This window comes from Camellia sinensis, chromosome 9, assembly GCF_055761805.1.
Source record: "Camellia sinensis isolate YWXY chromosome 9, ASM5576180v1, whole genome shotgun sequence".
NCBI classification, from domain to species: Eukaryota; Viridiplantae; Streptophyta; class Magnoliopsida; order Ericales; family Theaceae; genus Camellia; species Camellia sinensis.
This window is the reverse complement of record NC_138969.1, coordinates 48,803,152-48,822,563: the sequence shown is the minus strand read 5'-3', so window position 1 is coordinate 48,822,563 and position 19,412 is coordinate 48,803,152. Positions and strand designations below refer to the sequence as shown.

General features: G+C 39.6%; 1 pseudogene across 1 annotated transcript in view; it reads left to right on the top strand.

The window, feature by feature from the left end:
* The first annotated feature begins 622 nt into the window (after positions 1 to 622).
* Positions 623 to 19,412, top strand: part of LOC114255821 ((E,E)-geranyllinalool synthase-like) — a 28,557-nt pseudogene continuing 9,767 nt past the window's right edge. Inside the window, exons 1-8 of the transcript XR_014339648.1 lie at positions 623 to 1,039; positions 7,558 to 7,744; positions 7,850 to 8,070; positions 8,246 to 8,369; positions 8,477 to 8,592; positions 15,094 to 15,323; positions 16,041 to 16,156; positions 16,235 to 16,333. The product of XR_014339648.1 is annotated as a (E,E)-geranyllinalool synthase-like (transcript). The remainder of the gene's footprint in view (positions 1,040 to 7,557; positions 7,745 to 7,849; positions 8,071 to 8,245; positions 8,370 to 8,476; positions 8,593 to 15,093; positions 15,324 to 16,040; positions 16,157 to 16,234; positions 16,334 to 19,412) is intronic.

The following is a 19,412-nucleotide window of genomic DNA, read 5'->3' as shown; positions in this document are numbered from 1 at the left end:
ACTCGGAGAGGAGTGCACGAACGAAAACCAGACAGAACTGGATCGCCTACGAAGCGAAGCATCGATACTTGTCCACCAAATCTGAACCAGAGTTCATCCCTCAAGCTCCTACTCGCAGAAGAGTGCTCGAATGAAGATCCTGGACGTCCCCTAATAAAGCAGCTAAACCGGGCCCCGAATCACCAAAAAACAGAGACTACCGCAGCAATGCAAACACACCAAGGAGGGGAAAATGGGGAAATCAAGTTTATTGAACGAAAAAACTACCAAAACAACACCGAAAAGAGCTAGGCCAGCCGACCACCATAGCCAAAGGCGGTGGCCGGCCGGCCCAAAGAGAGGCCTGGAGCGGAGGTTTTTAGAGAGAGAGAGAGAGAGAGTTTTGAGAGGAGAGCTCTTATGAGAGATTTGGTGGCAAAAGGCTAGCCATATAGGTTACAACCCCTTGTTTAACCTTGATGTACAGTTGAGATTGAATTGATGTATATACACGCAGAATGAATTTCGACCACATTAATATTTTTAATAAAATTGATAAAAATTCTGAATGTGTTTAGGGTTATTGTATGAACAATACATCTGACATTGGTGCCTTGGACATCTCACTAGAAACATCTATATAAATAGCTTGTTTTGGTTTCTTGATGCCAAACCATCCAAACATTATTACACAAAAAAAATACAGTTAAGTAAAGATTATTCTTTTTGCTTTCCATGCATATGGAATCCTCATTATTCTCTATTGAAACTCTGGTTAAGAAGATCAAAGAAGAGATGTTCACAAACTTTGATCTTTACTCATTTGTTTCCAAATCTGCTTATGACACAGCATGGTTAGCCATGATTCCAAGCACTCAACACTGTGATCATCCCATGTTTAAGGGTTGCTTGGATTGGATACTAAACAACCAGAAAGAAGAAGGGTTTTGGGGAGAGCTCGATAGCAATGGTGTTCCCACTATTGATAGCCTTCCTGCAACACTTGCTTGCATGGTTGCACTGAAAATATGGAATGTTGGAGATACAAATATAAAGAAAGGTACATATTATTATAGTAGTACTATTAAAATTTCACAAAAGTAGTGTATACAATATGACCCATCACTTATATCAAATTTAAAAATCTAAAAAACTCTCTCTCTAAAAAACCACCATCTCTGGCCTCACCACTGGCCAGCCGGCCGCCGCCTTTGGCCATGGCGGTTGGCTAGCCTAGCTTTTCTTCTTGTGTTGATGCTTTTTTCTCCTAATAATCTTGAGCCCCCATTTGTTTTCCGTTTTTCTCCTTTTCAGATCTACTCTCTAGATTTGCTTAGGTTGCTCTTTGTTTTGGGTGATTGTTTTCACAGCTTTGTTAGGTGGGTTTGGTGGATTCTTTCTTGGATTGAAGAGGTTCGGTGGTAGTGGTGCTTCGGCCATGGGGTTCAGTTTCGGCCTTGGATTTCGGTTTACGGGAGTTGCGTTGACCATGGGTGGGTTGGTTCAGGAACTTCATTCGGGCACTTCTCTGCGAGCGGGAGTTTGAGGGGTGGAGGATCCAGAATTGTTTAGGATCTTCATTCGAGCGCTCCGTGCGAGTGAGAGTTTGAGGGGTGATTTCTATTCAACTCTATGGTGGTCGGAGCTTGTGTTCGGTTAAGAGGAGAATGGAGCCGGGTCTACAAAGAGGGGTCTACTCAGCGTGTTGGTGAGGATCAACCGAGGGAGGTGTTTGGGAGAGGAAAACTGTGGGAGAAATTTAAGATAGAAACTGGATTTTCAAGGTAGAAGCGTGGTGAAGAAGAACCGAACCAGTGGCTGCTGAAGAAGAACCAAAGAAGGAGGTGTAGACACCCCATTTTTGACCACCCTTAAGACTTGGACGCGACTGATGGTTTACATTGTGGAGAAAGGTGTGCAGGGCAAAGGTTCAATTTCTTCGGTAAGAGAAGAGTCAAGTCCTAACCTTACACCCCATTTTGGACCAAAGCTATTTTGAATCGTTTTTAGACTTTAAAACCCTCTCTTTCAAAACATTTTTGAAATAAAATTCCTACGATGTTCCGAGGCTCGCATTTTGTTAAATGTTATGCTTTTCGATAAACCGAGCAAGGACAAAGTGGAAATGAATGAAAGAGAGATGAAATCTTTGAAAAATATTTCAAAACACCTTACTTAGGGGTTTGGAGTTGAAGAAAAGAAGAGAAGAGAGAAGAAACTAGTTTGGGAGAAGTTCGGCATGAATCCGGGTAAGAGAGAGTCGAGCAGCCCTCGCTGAATCGGGATTATTCATTTTCATACTTGGATTCTAGCTATGCGGCTACCACCGTTGGAATGCTTACTTCTGGGGCTTCATTGGGGCTTCATTTTTCACTCAAGAATCTCCTAAAGCCAATTCCGGACGGGAGAGATATGATTGGTTGAAGTAGGGCATCACTCCGGTTGGACCGAATCTGCGCGGCTTCACCAAAACAGGCATAACTTTTTGCATAGGAGGAATTTTGATGCAAGGTTTGTGCCATTGGAAAGATAACTTCTCGGGCTTTAATTGGGACACCTGGTTGACCACTTTTGGACTTTCCAATCACTGGCTGACCACCTTTCTTTCCGGCAGACCAATTTTTTGTCCTGAAAAACCAGGAAAAGTAGCAGGCCGACCATAAAAGGTGGTCGGCCGACCACTTATGCCCAGAAAGCTCAAAATTGATAGATATTTTCCCTCCAGTTGTCTTCCACAACCTCCAACTGTCCTATAATCAGATATTTTCGAGCCAACTCCCTTTTTTGCTATATATGATGATATATCTCCCATTTTTCAAAGAGCAACTTCTTGGAGAAGCTTGGGAGTGTCTCACTCTAAAAAAAGTCTCTCTCTCTCTACAACTTCCAGACCTAAAACCTCTGCCTCTCTCTCATTCTCTTGCCCATGTGTGCATAACATGAGCTATACTTAGAGATATACCTCTCATTTGCCTAGGCACCCTTGATCAAACTCAACTACCATTGGGCTGAGGTTCTTTGAGGATCATTTTGAGCTCCAAAATCTGGTTTTAGCTCAGAGTTTGGACCCCATGTGTGCATTTTTTTGATCCATTGATTAGCCATACTTGCAAGTATTTTTGGACTTTTTCATAAACTAAAAAGTGTCATATTTTGAGCTCCTCTTGAATATTGATTAAGGACACTTTTCTGTTTGAGGTCTCCTACATCCTTGTATGCTTTATCCCTCTTTGTAGGCCTATTTTGCATCATATCTTAGTCCTACTTGTGAGCATTTTCGAGATTTGTCACAATCTAGAAAAAGTTTCCTTTTGAGCTTATAAACATGTTTACTTAAGGTCACTTCTCTGTTTGGGGTCATCTCTCCCCCTTTCATGCTTTATTTCTTCATGTTTTGAGCTATGCATGTGAGTATTTGCATTGGCCTTGGTTTGGCCTCTTAACCACTGAAATCCAGTGGATTTTCAATGGCTTGGATGTGTTTTTGAGAGCTAAAATCAGAGGGGGGTGACCCTCTCTCTCCTTGTTTTGTTTGTTGGCCTTTTTGGCCTTCCAAAGGCTCCCTCACTTGCATGTTGTGAAGTCACTTTTTGGGCCCAATTCGGTGAGTTTCAAGGTCTGCCCTAGCTCTTTCTGGGGCCTCTTTGACCATATTTTGTGTCCATAATGCATGTGTAGAACAATTCCATTCAAGGCCTTTTGAAGGGGCCTTTCATTGTATGCTTCATTGACCCATTCCAGGGCCAATTTGGTGAGTTTTAGGCTTGTCATAATTGATTTCTAGAGTTGGTTTTTCCATGTTAAGTGTCCTTGTTCGTATGTGTTGAGTAATCCCTTTCATGGCCCTTCAAAGGAGCTCATCATTTTTGCATGTGTTGGATGCATTTCAGTGGTTATTTGGGGCTTATTTGACATATTATGTTCCTATTTTTGGTTGGTTCGAGGACCTCTCTTATGCTTCATGTACATGCCATGTAAACCATGCTTACTAGCCTAGGTTGCGTGTTGTTTTAGCCCTTCATGTTAGCACATTTTGGCCATGTCTTAAACTGATAATATGCTTATTTTGGACTGCCCTAGCTCTGTTTTTGGGTCTCATGGTTGAATGATGTTAGTTTTGCATGCTTGTAGTTCAAGGCCCATGCTTAGCTTTGAGTTTTGAGATCCATTCTATGCATATACTGAGGTGTTTTCATGCCTTGGGATCATCTTTTGTCAAATTTCAGAGCTTATATGAATGCCATGTTGCCATGTTTTCATCTCTTTAAATGCGTTTGAGAGTCGGGCTTGTATGCCTCATTTATCGACCATTGAATGAGCTCCATTTCATTGCATTCCGAGCCATCATTTTAGGCCATTTCCCCACTGTTTCAGACCTACCTAGGGTCTGTTTGGGGTTGGTTTTGCCTTTGGTGCATTGCTTTGGATACCTCTAGTGTAACGCACTTCACTAGTTTCGGTACCTGGGCCTCCTAGCTTGCATTGTGTGACATGGTTGCATGTTTCGGGACCACCTTTTATCACATTTCAGAGCTATATCATGTGTCATTGTATGCCATCTTTCATCCCTTGCCATGCTTTGGTAGAGTGGCATTTTATGCCTTAGGTTCGATCCTCGGTATGCATGCATGTGCGCACGCATTTCGGTTGTCTCTTTCCATCTCATGGCCACTGATGTGAGTGTGGCTGAGGTCCACTCATGATTAGTGTAAGTCCATCGTGCATTGTGTTTGTCATTTCGGTCCATAGCATTGCGTATGCTAGATTGCATGTTAGAGCATCGTGTATGCCATGTCACATCGAGCATTGTGTATGCCATTTCATAGCATTGCGTATGCTAGGTTGTATGTTAATCGCATTGTGTATGCCATCTCATTTGCATCGTGTTTGGGATAGGAGTTAGCCCAAGCACGGGAAACGAGGTACGTTTCGTACTCCGAGTGACGGAACGTGTCTCAATTCCCTGTCGCCGACACTCCGGATTACCTATGATGGAGTTTAGGTCTTGTTGTGTTTTCATGTGCATTCATTTCATATTGCGTCGTGCAATTTGACTCCTCGGCCATCATGCATCGATATGCGTGATTGGTGGCACGAGGATCGAGGACTACACTCCCTAAAGAGTAGTCATGCATATATATGTGAAAATACTTTGCCATGCCCCTTTGTTGCTCTCTGTTGCAGTAAATCAGAAATCAGCGGCCTTCTGGAGCGTTGCGCAATATTCCAAGAACAATTGCAAACAGAGGCAAACTGGGGCATCGTAATGGATTTCTGCGCAAGGCAACTCAAGCATGCATCATTCATCATTTGGAACAGAGCAAAGGCGGTCCATGGATTTGCGTGCTAATTTACCTGCTTTCCTAGATTAATTTGTTAATTAATTAGGATTTTGTATTTATTCAGACTGTACTATTTATTCGGACTGTATATTATTTATTCGGACCCTCCGAGCGAGGGCACAATTGTAATAAGTGTGCGTGCGTGTGATGTATGTCTTCCAACCCCACGTCTTTCTCCCTTTTATTTACCAGCTTATGATGGTTAGATTAGGGCATGTTTCAATTAGCATACAGTATGATAGCATGTTTGCATTCATTCATCTGTCTTGCATACACCGGGCTTGGCGCATCATACTAACTGCATTTGTATTTCAATTCCGAGTTGAATACTTGTTAGTTGTAGCATTTCACATGCCATCTTTAGAATAGCCGAGCCTATCTTAGTTGCATTTTGCATGTGTTGCACTAGGCATTTCTGTATAGTTAGGAACATGCATGGATTTCTAACATAGCTTCTGTTTTAGCTTGGAGTACTCGGTAAGTGTATATGCTTTAGCATCCTTGCATGTGTGTGAGTGACTGCCATGATAGCATGCTTACCATGAGGCTATGTGCTTATATGATATAACGGCCTGAATGCCTGTGGGTGAAGGTTGGGTTATTTGAATTGGAACAATTCATTAATTGTGAGTTTTAAAGCCCACTAGATAGTGGCAAAATCATGTTTTTCTAAGCCCACCAGAGGGTGGCAAATCTACGTCTTAGCCTACTTGCGGGTAGCACCATCAAACCATTTTCAAATAAACAAACATGAAATGTTTTGTTCCAATTCAGGCGACCCAGTCTATACTTGTATGCTGTGCGCATCACGTAGTAAATCTAGGCTAATAACCGGAATAAGAACGCATAATTTTTTCAAAACTAGATATCATGGTTAGTAGAGGCCGATCTTTGATCGGGCGAGCGGGGGTGCTCACGAAGTGACCTTCCCCAATCGTACCCAAGTTCCCAAGCCGAGGCAACTTTGGTGATGACGGACACGTGGCCTTAGGCAACGAGTCAGGGTTTTCCAAATCCCCCCAAAATAAATATTTAGGCGGCGACTCTGTATCTGGCAAAGCAGTCCATGTTTGGCACTTCTTTCTAAAAAATCTGTTTTCCAAAACGATTTGCCGGATTTGGGCTCTTTGATGAGTCATCGGTCTTGTATTGCACTCTGCGAGATTAGATACAGGACTGTGACACAAATTAAGTCCGAACTGTAGTGAGGCCCGAGGGCGCGTCTACAGGAGGCAGCAGCAGCAAAAAAGGTGGCACTAGTAACAGTTCCGGCAGAGGTCGAAGTCGAGAGCAAGGAATTTGTTGACTCAAGAAGGAGAAACCAGCAGGTATTGAAGTCACAGGTGGTTCTCGGCAGCAACCTGAGTGTCTGGCAGCAGTGATACAGACTCAAGGGTGGAGAGCAAGGCGTACTGACAGCAGCCCAGTCGAGAGCAAGGCGTGGGTGTCCGGCAATGGTAGTTCGAGACGGGTAGTTCTCGACGGCAATGGAGCTTGTGTGTCCGGAAATTATGGAGGTTGAGTGCCCAAGAGAGTCAGGCGTAGGGCCGTCCGACAATGGTGCAGGGTGTAAGAACGTGTGACTCAAGAGTGTATCAAGTGTCTTAGTCAGACGTGGGGTGTATAGCTGTGTGTTAGGTGGGGGCTCAAGAGTGTTTTTTTTTTTTTTCCTCTAGTTGCTTTTTAAAATTTAAAACCGTGAGGCTAAGAGGTTGGTTGTAAGAACGCGAGTAGCAGTAGTAGGAGAGTGAATTTTTACTCTTCGAATCTCCCTCAATGAGTTTTATCTCCTTGTACATTCAAATTTCATATTTAATGAAATTTTTCTTTGCCGATCCCAAAAAAAAAAAAAATTTCACAAAAGTGAAGTGCCCATAAGATACATATTATTATTTATTACATTTCACACATGCATCCATGTTCATGTTCTACTGAATGCAAATCCGATATGCCCTTTTATTAGATTTTCTAATGTAATAGTTTAATGCCTTCTTCTTTATTGATGTATCACTTTATAATACTTTGTACTTATCAATAAAGATTCATTTACTGATAAAAAAAATAATAATAATTAATGCATTCTATTGTACTATATAAAAATGCACCAAAGCTTACAATTTTAACTTCCCACTTTTTCCCCCTAGTGTTATCTTGCTTCTCTTTTTTCCTTTCTCTCTCTGTTTTTTTTTTTTTTTTTTGGAAGATGATTGAAAATTTACTTGTTTCTACATGTTAGGGTTGGCATTTGTTCATGAAAATGCAGAGATGCTTCTTAGAGAAAAACAACACAATCTTCCTCGTTGGTTTGCTATTGTTTTTCCAGCAATGGTGGAACTTGCCCAAGAAACAGGTTTTGATGTTGCTGACAATCTAAATGGAGTATTGTCCCATGTCTTCTACAAGAGGCAACAAATTCTTAAAATGTAATTTGTTACGTACTTGAAATATGTCTAAAATTGCTTATTTACTTGGTTCAATATGATTAATAAGTAATAACACAAAAAATGACTAACATGCTTGCATTGCAGGGACGGGCTTGTAGATAATTATCACTATCATCCATTATTGTCATATCTAGAGGCATTGCCATCAACAAGTGATATTGATCGGCAAGTAATTGTGAAGCAGTTGAGCGAAGATGGCTCTTTATTCCAATCACCCTCTGCCACAGCTTATGCATTTGTGGCTACAAAAGATAGAAAGTGCAAGGAGTACCTACAATCTCTTGTTCGAAGATGTCCTCATGGAGGTAAGTATATGCTTGCTTACATATACGTTTAGATCCAAAACAAAAACAAAAAAAAAAATTAAAAACACAGAAACTGAACACAAAACTGGACATAACCTTACATTGATTTCTATACAAATAAAAGAATTGTTAAATACATACATATATTCTTAGTAGGACTCGATTTTTGGTGCAGTTCCACCAATGTATCCCATGGATGAAGAGATCGTAAAGCTTTGCTTGGTAAATCAAATATTAGTGTTAGGATTGGCCGAGTATTTTAAGGAAGAGATTGAAGATATTCTTTCAAATGTTTTTAGGTAAAATTACTTTATACAATAATTTCTATTTGGAACCATATTTGATACATTTCAATGTTACGAACTAACTTTGTTAGATTTTTAAAATTTGCAATTGACACATTTAGGTCTTACAAGAAGCAAGGGTTACAAGGGACTAATCTTAATTTCATACCAGCAAAGATATACAAAGATTCTTTAGCATTTCGGCTCTTACGGATGCATGGGTATAATGTAACTCCATGTATGGCTTCTCCAATTTAAAAGAATTTCCCTCTCTCTCTCTCTGTGTGTATATATATATATATATTGTAAATCAAAGTATAAAACATGCAGTGGAATAAAATGTTTAGATCATACCTCTTTGATGATAGAACCTCGTGGATAAATCATGTGCTTCCTGAATCTAGTCAATCAACCCAGCAGTGAAGTGATATTACAATATTGAATATCACCCACACAAACCACAGTGCAAATGACTTTGATCGTTGTTTTGGGAGAGAGTCAGTATCTTGGAGAAGAGAAAAAAACATACGTTGTTTTTTCCACTTAATCACCCATATCCCATATATCAGATATATAATCTATTTATCTCATTTATCCATTTGTTAAATGAGATAATATCTGATATCTATATCATCTATCCATATCATGATATGATAGATATATATCCTGAGTGGCTATCCAAATAGGTTTGAATTCAAATTCAAAACCCATTTGGATGAGATTCAAAAGGTTCTAAGGGTCATGCCACATGGGCACCCAATTTCTAACATCTCCCACTCGGACATGAGTTGGCATGACACTGCCACGTCTCAAACTCAATCTCCCCAAAAATAAACAATCTCATACTAGCCACTGCACCGTGCGACTGCTGAGAACACCTGCATGTGGGAGCTCTATACTAGAAACTCAAAATGAGCCAGCATAGAGACATCAACCCAAAAAGAAAAGAAATAGTGTCTCATATACTCCAGACCCATCTAATTACACCGGTCCAAAAAACATCTCTAATCCCTAAAAAAAAAGAGCATGTTTGACCCTCTCAATTCTTGCAATATATTCACACTCAATTCGCCTCTCATACAGAGTGATGTGAGTTGCCGGCAGTGAATATACAACAGTGGTGTAATACTAGATGATCTTCCCTTTGCACTCATGCCATTTAGTTTAGGATTGACCGCTTTCCTAGTGATGTCCCTTAAGGCCGAATTATGCATGACCGCAGGCAACATACTAAAGTAGCAGAACATCAACCCCTTACCTTATGACATAGTCAAAAGTCACAAAAGGGTACATAAATGAAAGTCATATCAATAATGACACGTAAGACTCACACGGTGAGGAAGCAGGGATCCATTCTCTCACCTCATTACTCGGTCGCCAAGCACATATAGTATGAATACATGCTACGGTGGAGTAACTCTTCCATAAAGAGTGACGTCATACTCGATACACCGTACAGATATTAGTCTAGTCGCTTTTTAGTGCCTAACCCGAATTCTCTATTTGCTCGCCTTCTAGGCGCCAAATGAGATCTCGAATCTGGCTAATCATAACAGGTACAACATGGAAAGTGGGTACTAACATCCATGTTTGGTCCTTAACACGACCTCATCTTGGTTATAACCAAGGCGACATACATAGTGGATGATTTAAGCCTCTCTTGGCTCCGAATAAAAATAAACCACCAGTCTCATCCTTGCTCGCTCCCAAGCGCCAAGGGCGATTGCTCGTGTGAGTGAGCCAATCTTGCCTGCTGACATCATCATTTGCTAATCATTATGACACAAATCATAATAGTGTCAACATCCCATCATCTCAAAATAAGTGATCGATTTAAAAAAAATGACCACAGCTTGCGCAATTATAGATTCCAAACATAAGCCTTATCAGCACCTCTTGCGATAAGTATATACAACGGAATCCACCATGTGCACCTCACATGAAATGATTTAAGATCACTACCTCTTGCGCAATAACCTCTCTAAAGATATTTTGGTGACCAATTTGCGTTCATTCTTAATGCGCCCAACTAGTGCAGATGCGCCCAACTAGGGCATTGAATCTTATAAGGAGCAAATTAATATGCTTCTAGTAAAGCATTTTATCCACAGTCTAATGAGCAAGGTCAATGTCTAAATAACTCAGTTAACCATTTATCAAAGATAACACTTATCATGCCGAATACGCCCACATAGCGTACTTTAGGCTCCTACAACAAAGAAAAGATCAAGGAATATAGGTCATCTGTTTCTCCCAAAGACAATCTGAGGATTCACTCAATAGCTAAGGCTCGGGCTTTTACCGATAGGTAAGTCAATGGGTTTGCAATTTTGCATCTAAAATCGTTCTAGGATATTCCTTATGTAAGTCATCGAAGACAAACCGAGAATTTTCCTAAAACAATCCCTAAGGATCGTACATCCGAGCATATGAATTACATCACCCATGTCCATCATATCTAAAATGGAGGACTGCCCACCCTAGGTGGCGACAACCTTTTAAATTCCTGGCTCATAATGACTAAGTAAGGAAAAAACTTCTTTTGGACCATTGATCATGCCTCAATGGTCTTCATTGATCATCGTTGGCCTATCATGGCTTGACGAAATCTAAGAACCACTGTTTGGATAACTACTTTAGGTTGTAAAAGATTTATTAGAACCAGCAACCTTTTTGCGCTCCTAACTTTTCACCATAAAAGCAGAAGGTAAATCCTTACGGATCTACTTATCCAATTCTCTAATGAAAAATCGGGTCACAATGTCCACAAATCAATGTTCCGAACTTATGTCAATCATAGCCTAAGTCAAAATAACCTCACTCCCTAGGAGGAAGTCTTCTCATGGTCTATACTTTACGCATAACTTTATAACAGTTTTACGTCATAATGGAAAGTCAACCAAATTATAAAAATGGTTAATCCTCAAAGACTTTGTAAAATAATGCGCTATAGAACCCTAGGTCTGAACTTCGCAATCTTATGAGAAGTAAAATAAAGATAAGCTGCTTAACGGTTACAGATCGCCCATGGATGGCTCTTCGCTAACCCATTACTCAAATGGAGTGTAAAATCTGATATGGAGGGCACTTAGTTAGGGATATAGGCAACAAACTAGTACAATTCCTAATGGGAAACATTTTGCGCCATTATCCACCTAACATTAACAATATTTAATTCCTTATCTCTACTACACCAGTGTGTTGTTGAGTACTAGGAATAATCAATTTTCTAAGCATCCATCTCTCTTCACAGAGTTTTCTAAAAAATAACTCAAATAGATACTCGCCACCTTGGTCAAAACTAAAAAACATGAAAGTTGTTTCTAATTGATCTCAACCTCATATGTGCAATGTCAAAAATCATCTCAAAACTTTTGACTTATGGGAGATCAAATAGTCTTGACTCAGATGCGTATCGTAATCTATAAATGTGTCGAGATTGAGGCTTAACTATCATACCCTCACACATATCTAGTCACAAATATCATAGTGGACTAAATGCACCAATACAAATGACCTTCTACGGCTTTCCTACTTACTTGTGCGCACCCATTGCGAACAAAGTTACACATTCACATGAGAGCAGGATGTCATAAGCGAGTGGGCTCGAGAAGGCCTACTCAAACCATCGTGTCATCATCTCATTAATGTGATTAAGTATAATAAGCCACTGGTTCATGACCAATGTCATAAACTAATTCCAATCATCTTAATGTGTGAGTTCTCAAAGACAAGTTTTAAAGGTTTAGGCCCAACTAGGTAATGACTCACGACAAAGTCACATTCACTAGATCATAAAAGGGATGTCATGGAGATATCAACTGCGTCTAAGTCGCGAATTTAACTAGTAAGTGCTAATCCCCTGCACCTTTAAGTCAATCTTATTCTCCATACACTTTAATACATCTAGTTGAAAGATGACGATACTCCTCTTGCCATATCTATTTCTCGCTTCATAGTTACTTGCAATTAATTCTACTATCCACAAGAAGGAGAGAATAAGCTATCACCTATGGCAGCTCCTGAAGTAATTTAAGCGCGAATGAGGCTAAAAGTCTAATTTCAACACAATGCTCTCACAAGCGATGCGTCAAATTCTTAGAGTCATAACAACGTTGTCAGCCTTGACCTTTTCATTACTATGCTGCAACGTTTGCGCTTAGTGGTAAATGTTATTCAAAACGTTAGCCTAGTAAAGGAATCACACAAAGAAGCACCTCATCCATGTCTCACACTTGAGTGTGGAAACAAAGTGTCCAGACTTAGACAAGTTAGCAATGGTAATAGATTTTGCAGCCACTTGGCGCTAATCTTTTCACTTAGTGTTAATAGATTTTGTTGCTTCTAAGCGCTAATCTTTTAACTTCACGTGATATTTCAACGCACACTATTATAGTGCATGAAATTTTGCTCCATCCAACTCCCAATAATTGGGTAGAGAGCAAAACACTGCTCATACTGGCTACTCGTCTTACACTTAATGACTAATTTATTTAAGCTCGCATTTCTAGGATGACGTGACTCTTGAATGTTACTTCATCCAATGATGTAACATTATTTACAAATCAAATTACAAAGTCAATCTGCGCAGCTCATTAGTCAAGATCATATACTGATCTATTGAGGGCTTACTAATTTCATAACTCCAAAACTCGCCAACCAAAACTACGTAGTATGCCGCTAACCATAGCGCACACATTAGTTTTTATTGTGCCAAACAAGGCACCAAAACCACGGCGACTTTGAGTCATGTTTCCTTACTTTGGCTCAATTAAGGTTTGACCTAAAGTCTCCATAGACTTTTGCTCATCTAAAGAATGGGATTAGTTTGTTCACATTTGAACATCTCTACTAAGTCTAGGTCAACCAAATTAACTTCCATAAGCTAAATCAATTTAGAGAGAAATTCGAATTGGGATTAATTTGATTAGCATAATATAATTTTGCCGCAAAAAACTAAATTAAATAGTGACAATATTACACAAGTAGCAAGATCGAAAATCCGCTATGCTCGTAATCATCTCTTGCGCCACAGGTGACAATTATCCAAAATTTAATTTAATTTATGCGCAAAATATTGGTTTTCGGGAGTTAATCTACAAAGATTTCTCTCAACCGAATAACCTCCCACTGACTATGGCATATACAAAGCATGATAAATTCCATACAATAGCATCTTAATGTAAATTTACAAATAACTCATGCTATATTCATTTAATAATGGAATTTTAATAAATAAATAAATAAATAATCATGCTCCTCTAATTACAACATATTACAAACTCTAAAAAAAATATGTTGTATTAAATATTTAAATTATGCCAAAATAGAAAGTACATCATCCTGAAATTTTCTGGAATTTTCTGGAATTTTAAATAACTAATAAACACACATAAAATCAGAAATAAATATTTCAGAATCTGATAAAATGCTATAACTATACCAGTAAATAGTAAACTACATCAATAGTCTACAATAAAAAATTCAGCCCCAGAAAGTTAATCATGCAACACCAGATGCATTTTAAAGCAAAAAAAATGCATTATTATTTTAGGAAAAATATTTTTTATTTTCATAAAATTTTCAAAATTTTACAGAATGTAGAAAAATTAATTCTGAGTCTAACGGTACCAACCATGCTTAAAACAAAGCTATACCGAATAAATTATGGCCAATTAACGCAATTCAGAATTAAAAACAAACAAACAGAGCCTTAGAGCCAAGCCAGGCGGGAAAAATGGCTCGGCTCGGCTCGGCTCGGCGCCGCTCAGCGCAACTCGGCGCGAGTCGGCTTAAGGGGCGGCTCGGCGCGGCTCGGAGCGCGGCTCAGCGCTCGGCTCCAGCACGAGGCGCGGACGGCGTGCGCGTGGACAGCGCCGCTGACGCGCGCGTGATGGCGCGTGCAGGCGCGTCTGTAGGGGCGTCTGGCGCGTGTGGGCGCGTGGTAGCGCGTGGCTGCGGCGTGGTGGCGCGTGCATACCACGCGCCGCCTTCCAGGGTACTGGCTGGTCCGATTTTTATACTGCCGGACTCCTTTTTTCAAAATAAAACCGTTTATGGTATGAAAAAAGACATTAATGAACATAAAAAAATATTTATGCTCTTAATCTAATCAAAGTAGATTTTTTTTTTCTCCTTTACAAACATTCATGTATATAATGTAAACATACACATGTAAAAATATACACATGATTAAAAAGAAACACGAAAATATCCATCAATGGCTCTGATACCAATGTAAATCAAAGTATAAAACATGCAGCGGAATAAAATGTTTAGATCATACCTCTTTGATGATAGAATCTCGTGGATAAATCACGTGCTTCCTGAATCTAGTCAATCAACCCAGCAGTGAAGTGATATTACAATATTGAATATCACCCACACAAACCACAGTGCAAATGGCTTTGATTGTTATTTTGGGAGAGAGTCAGTATCTTGGAAAAGAGAAAAAAACATACGTTGTTTTTTCCACTTAATCACCTATATCCCATATATCAGATATATAATCTATTTATCTCATTTATCCATTTGTTAAATGAGATAATATCTGATATCTATATCATCTATCCATATCATGATATGATAGATATATATCCTGAGTGACTATCCAAATAGGTTTGAATTCAAATTCAAAACCCATTTGGATGAGGTTCAAAAGGTTCTAAGGGTTCTAAGGGTCATGCCACATGGGCGCCCAATTTCTAACATATATATTATAAGTTTGTTGCATGTGCAGGGAGCTTTTGTTGGTTTATTCATCATGAAGACATCTTGGCTCATATAGAAAACAATAGTGGATATTTCATGAGTGCAATGTTTAATGTTTACAGAGCAACAGATCTTACGTTTTCAGGAGAATACGAACTAGAAGAGGCAAGATCATTTTCAAGGAAATTGCTTGAAAAAAATATGATGCTAAGAAATGAAGAAGATGATCTTGTAATGATCACGAATTTTCAAACATTGGTAATTCAACTTTCTTATTTGAGCACATAAAATGTTACTTTCTTTTTTTTTTTCCTTTTCTTTTTTTATAAAGCAAACATATATTCGTGAATTCAAATAATCGTTTTAGTTATAAAAAAAAAAAAAAAAAAAATTGCATATCAAATGGAAATCACAACATATATAAAGGCCTTTTGTCACTATCATGTAGATCAAACGTGATACATGATGTTGAGTTGAATATGAAGAACATTACATCAATATGTGCTTACTTCTTTTTTTTTGACTAAAATATTCACAATTAATATTCCTACAAATATTAAGAATAAATTACAAACACACCCCTTGAGATTTACTTAAATTATAAATTACTCCCTGTGATTCTAGAAATTACATTATGTCCCTTAAGGTTCTAATTTCATAACAAATAAGTTCTTTTATTAATAAATTATCAAGTTAATTAATAGTTTTTTAATAATATTAAAATTTTATTTCAATTAATAATTCAGATAATTTTATTATTGTATAGGTAAACAGTTAGAAATTTTACTTTTTCAATTAATTCCGTTAAATAAAAAATTCTGACTGAAAGGTATTTGTAATTTTCTAAACCATAAGAAACAATTCATATTTTAAGCAAATCTCAGAAAGTGTATTTGTAATTTACCCAAATATTAAATAAGTTAACATTTTGTGTTCCTATTCCTTGAATAAATATGAAACCATTTCATTGCATAGGTCAAACATGAGTTACACCTTCCATGGATTGCTAGAATGGATCATCTTGATCATAGGTTTTGGATTGAAGCAAATAACGCTGATTCTCTTTGGGTTGCAAAAGCCTCCTTATGCAGGTATGTCAACAATTAAGTTAATTTACATGCTCATTATCAGGTTAAACCAGTTGTAAATACAAAACTTCAAAATATTAGGTTATCATGTCTTCATAATGACAAGCTAATGAAACTAGCTGTGGAAAACTACAAGTTTCGACAATCAATCTACCAGAATGAATTGGAGGAAGTGAAACGGTATGTGTGGTATTTCAATACATGTAAATCATTACACATTGTGGGGGTAATTTTCTTACCACACTGCCCGCCTAGTAATCAGCTGGAGAGCACCGGCAGAATAGATGGCTTCAATAACCTGTAACAGAAAGAAAAGGGCTCCGGCAGTGGCTCTTCCACCCGGGGGCACTCCGACGATCAAGTCAGTATATCTCTCAAAGATAATCAAGTGCTAAACTCACAAGCTTGAGTATAAAATTGCGTACCTTAGACCCATGGGGGTGCCTCTCTTTTATAGTTTACTCAATCCAAGTCCTACTAGAAGCCTGACTTCTATGGACTCCAATTTAATACTTACTTTGGACTCTTCAAGAGATAAAGATAAACTCCCTAAGAGCTTTATCCTTATCTTGGCTAAGTCTCCTCTTTGACCTAGGACTCTTGTCCCTTATCCGCTTATCTCGGATTCCGATATCTTCGGAGATAACCTCGGCAACTCCGAGATCACCTCGGCGTAACTACCACGACATGTGGCACTTCGGCTGACACGTCGGCGTCGCCATGCCACGTGTTGGTATCCAAGAAATATGTCCCCACAACTGCCCCCTAGGTTCTATTACCTCGGCATTCTGAGGTGATGGAACCTATATCGATATTTCTTTCTGCATAGTGGCTCAAAAAACTGTTAGGCCGAGATAATTCATCTTCAAGCCGATGTGTTCTTTTCGGAGAACAAGAATTCAAATAAATTCCACCACGCGAATGAGCTGTCATGCACATCTAACCGTTCCTTTCACGTGCTTTGTCTTCATTGGCCCATGTCTGTGATACGCCTAAAAGCTGTCTTTCACTCGTCTACGCCGTCTGACGTGTGCGTTGCTCCAGGCGTAATAAATGCCCTGCTTTTTGCCGCCGTTTCAAGTTTTTTTACAAAACTTTTCCTTCCCTCTTCCTTTCTCCACTTTTTGCATTTTGATTTCTTGCTTTTTCTCTCTCTAAAAGCTCTAGCATTCGTCGAATCTGCCATTGCTCTAAGCCCCAAACTTTGCGACCGTCCTTATTTTTCCATTCCTGCGAAGCTTTCGCCGCTGTTACAACTGTCGTCTGATCTCGGCGAATATCGCTCCGGCTTCATTTTATCTGGTAAGCAACTGGCTCCCTTACCCTCTTTTTCTAATTCTTGATTGTTTTCTGAAGTTTCTTGCTATTACTGTTCTTCTTAAGCATTATTTGTGAATCATTTACCTGAATGCGTCTTTATTTCATAATTTTTCACATGCCATGAACACTTGCACTGTTTCATCACTGTTCTTGGCCCTTAACCCTTTGTATTCTTCGTGTTCTTGATAGTCTATCCCTGTTCTTGTTTCTGAAGCTTCGCCTTTGTTCTCTGTTTTCTGTGTCTTTACCAGATCTGTGCCCTTGATCTTCGTCTTTATAGTTTTAGGTTTGGGACTTGTCTGTAGAACCTTCAATCTTTAGGAAAAACTGAAACAAACCTTACCAGTCCTTACTCAGATTTGAAACCGAGGTTCTAGCAACCCTTATGAAACACCTATCTTCTGAAACACAGCCTTCTTTGTTTAGGCCGACGTAATGGGTATATGGAGACACCGGGTAAACACCCCAAGTAAACTTGAATTTTTTAGGTAAGAATTCTCCATTCCTGCCGATGTCCACCTGAGGCTGGCGGAAGATAATGACTCTACCATGCCCACGGATGATTCAATGCCCTTTCCTATAGTAGCTTTTACTGAGTGCGGACTCCGGCTTCCACTTAATCCCCTTTTTCACGAGGTTCTCCACTTCTATAAGTTAAACCCCATGCAACTTACCATCAACTCCTATCGAGTGATTAATGGTATCATAACCCTAACTAGGCAGGAGAATGTTAGGATCACCCTTGCCGATGTACAATATTGTTATACCATGTGCCCCCTTAACCTGAAGGAAAGAGGTTATGTCTACTACCTCAAGCCGAGGTCTACCGAATTCAAAATTGTAGCCGACCTCCCGGACTCCAACAAGGGAGCCGGGGATGACTTTGTCATTGCTTCAGGAAATTGGAAATTTGGTCCAGACGAAGATGTTCACCTCTACCCTCTTCCTCGAACAGTTAAAGAGGGCAAGGGTAAGAGCCCAGCATCAATACTTAGTTATTTCTTTTCCAAGTCTTCAAAACTTTGTCTGTTTCTAATGTCTGTTTGCTTGTCCTACAGATCTTCATCAGCTACCAAAAAACTTTCTCCAATCGTACTTCCCAGGAAAAGATTTAAAGAAGCTCCTTGATCTTCCAATCCACAAGCGCAAAGCTCCATTGTTACTAAATTTTATTCCGACATACAAATCCATATTGCCCGACGTCCCGAAGAAAAAGAAGAAGAGCCTCTCTCCACCTACTGCCACAACTATAACTGCTTTTTCATCCCGAACAGATCAAGAATCCACATCTGACCCAACCAATCAACCATCCACTTCGGCCCCATACTTGATCCCAATACCAGAAAGAAAACGTCGGCGACGCCTTGTCAAAACTGCCAAAATGGGTCGTGCAAAGCCAATTGCCCAAAATCTCCTAGCCGACCTCCCGACTGATGCTGATGCTGTACCAACCCAACCAATGCCCCCACCGAAGCCAAAAAGAATCAAGAAGGCCCAGCCTAAGGCCAAGGCTGTTGAGGCTGAGGATAGTTTGCCTATCTCAAAACTTGCTGAGAGTAAGAAGACTTCTTCTGCTCCTGCAAAAAGGTCCGCCGAGACCCAACCCTCCGAGTCCACCCAATCAAAGAAGCCGAGGTCTGCCTCAGCTACTACTTCGGGGTCCAAGAAACCCGATGTCCCCTGGGCCCCAAAGTTGACTTTGGAGGATAGGCCAATTATGTCAACTGAGAATGCCGACGACATTAATGTCGGTGTCGCCCTCAGTACTGCTCTCCTTCTTCCAAGCGATCTGGAGCGAAATGCTGGGTACAGCGAGTATGAGAATTATGCGCTAATGCTCCAGCACTCCGTTCAAGTAAGTGTTTCTTGTTTTGTCTTTTCTTTCTGCTTCATACTTAGAAGATTTTCTAACACTTCTGTTTTCTTTTAGGCCATCCAG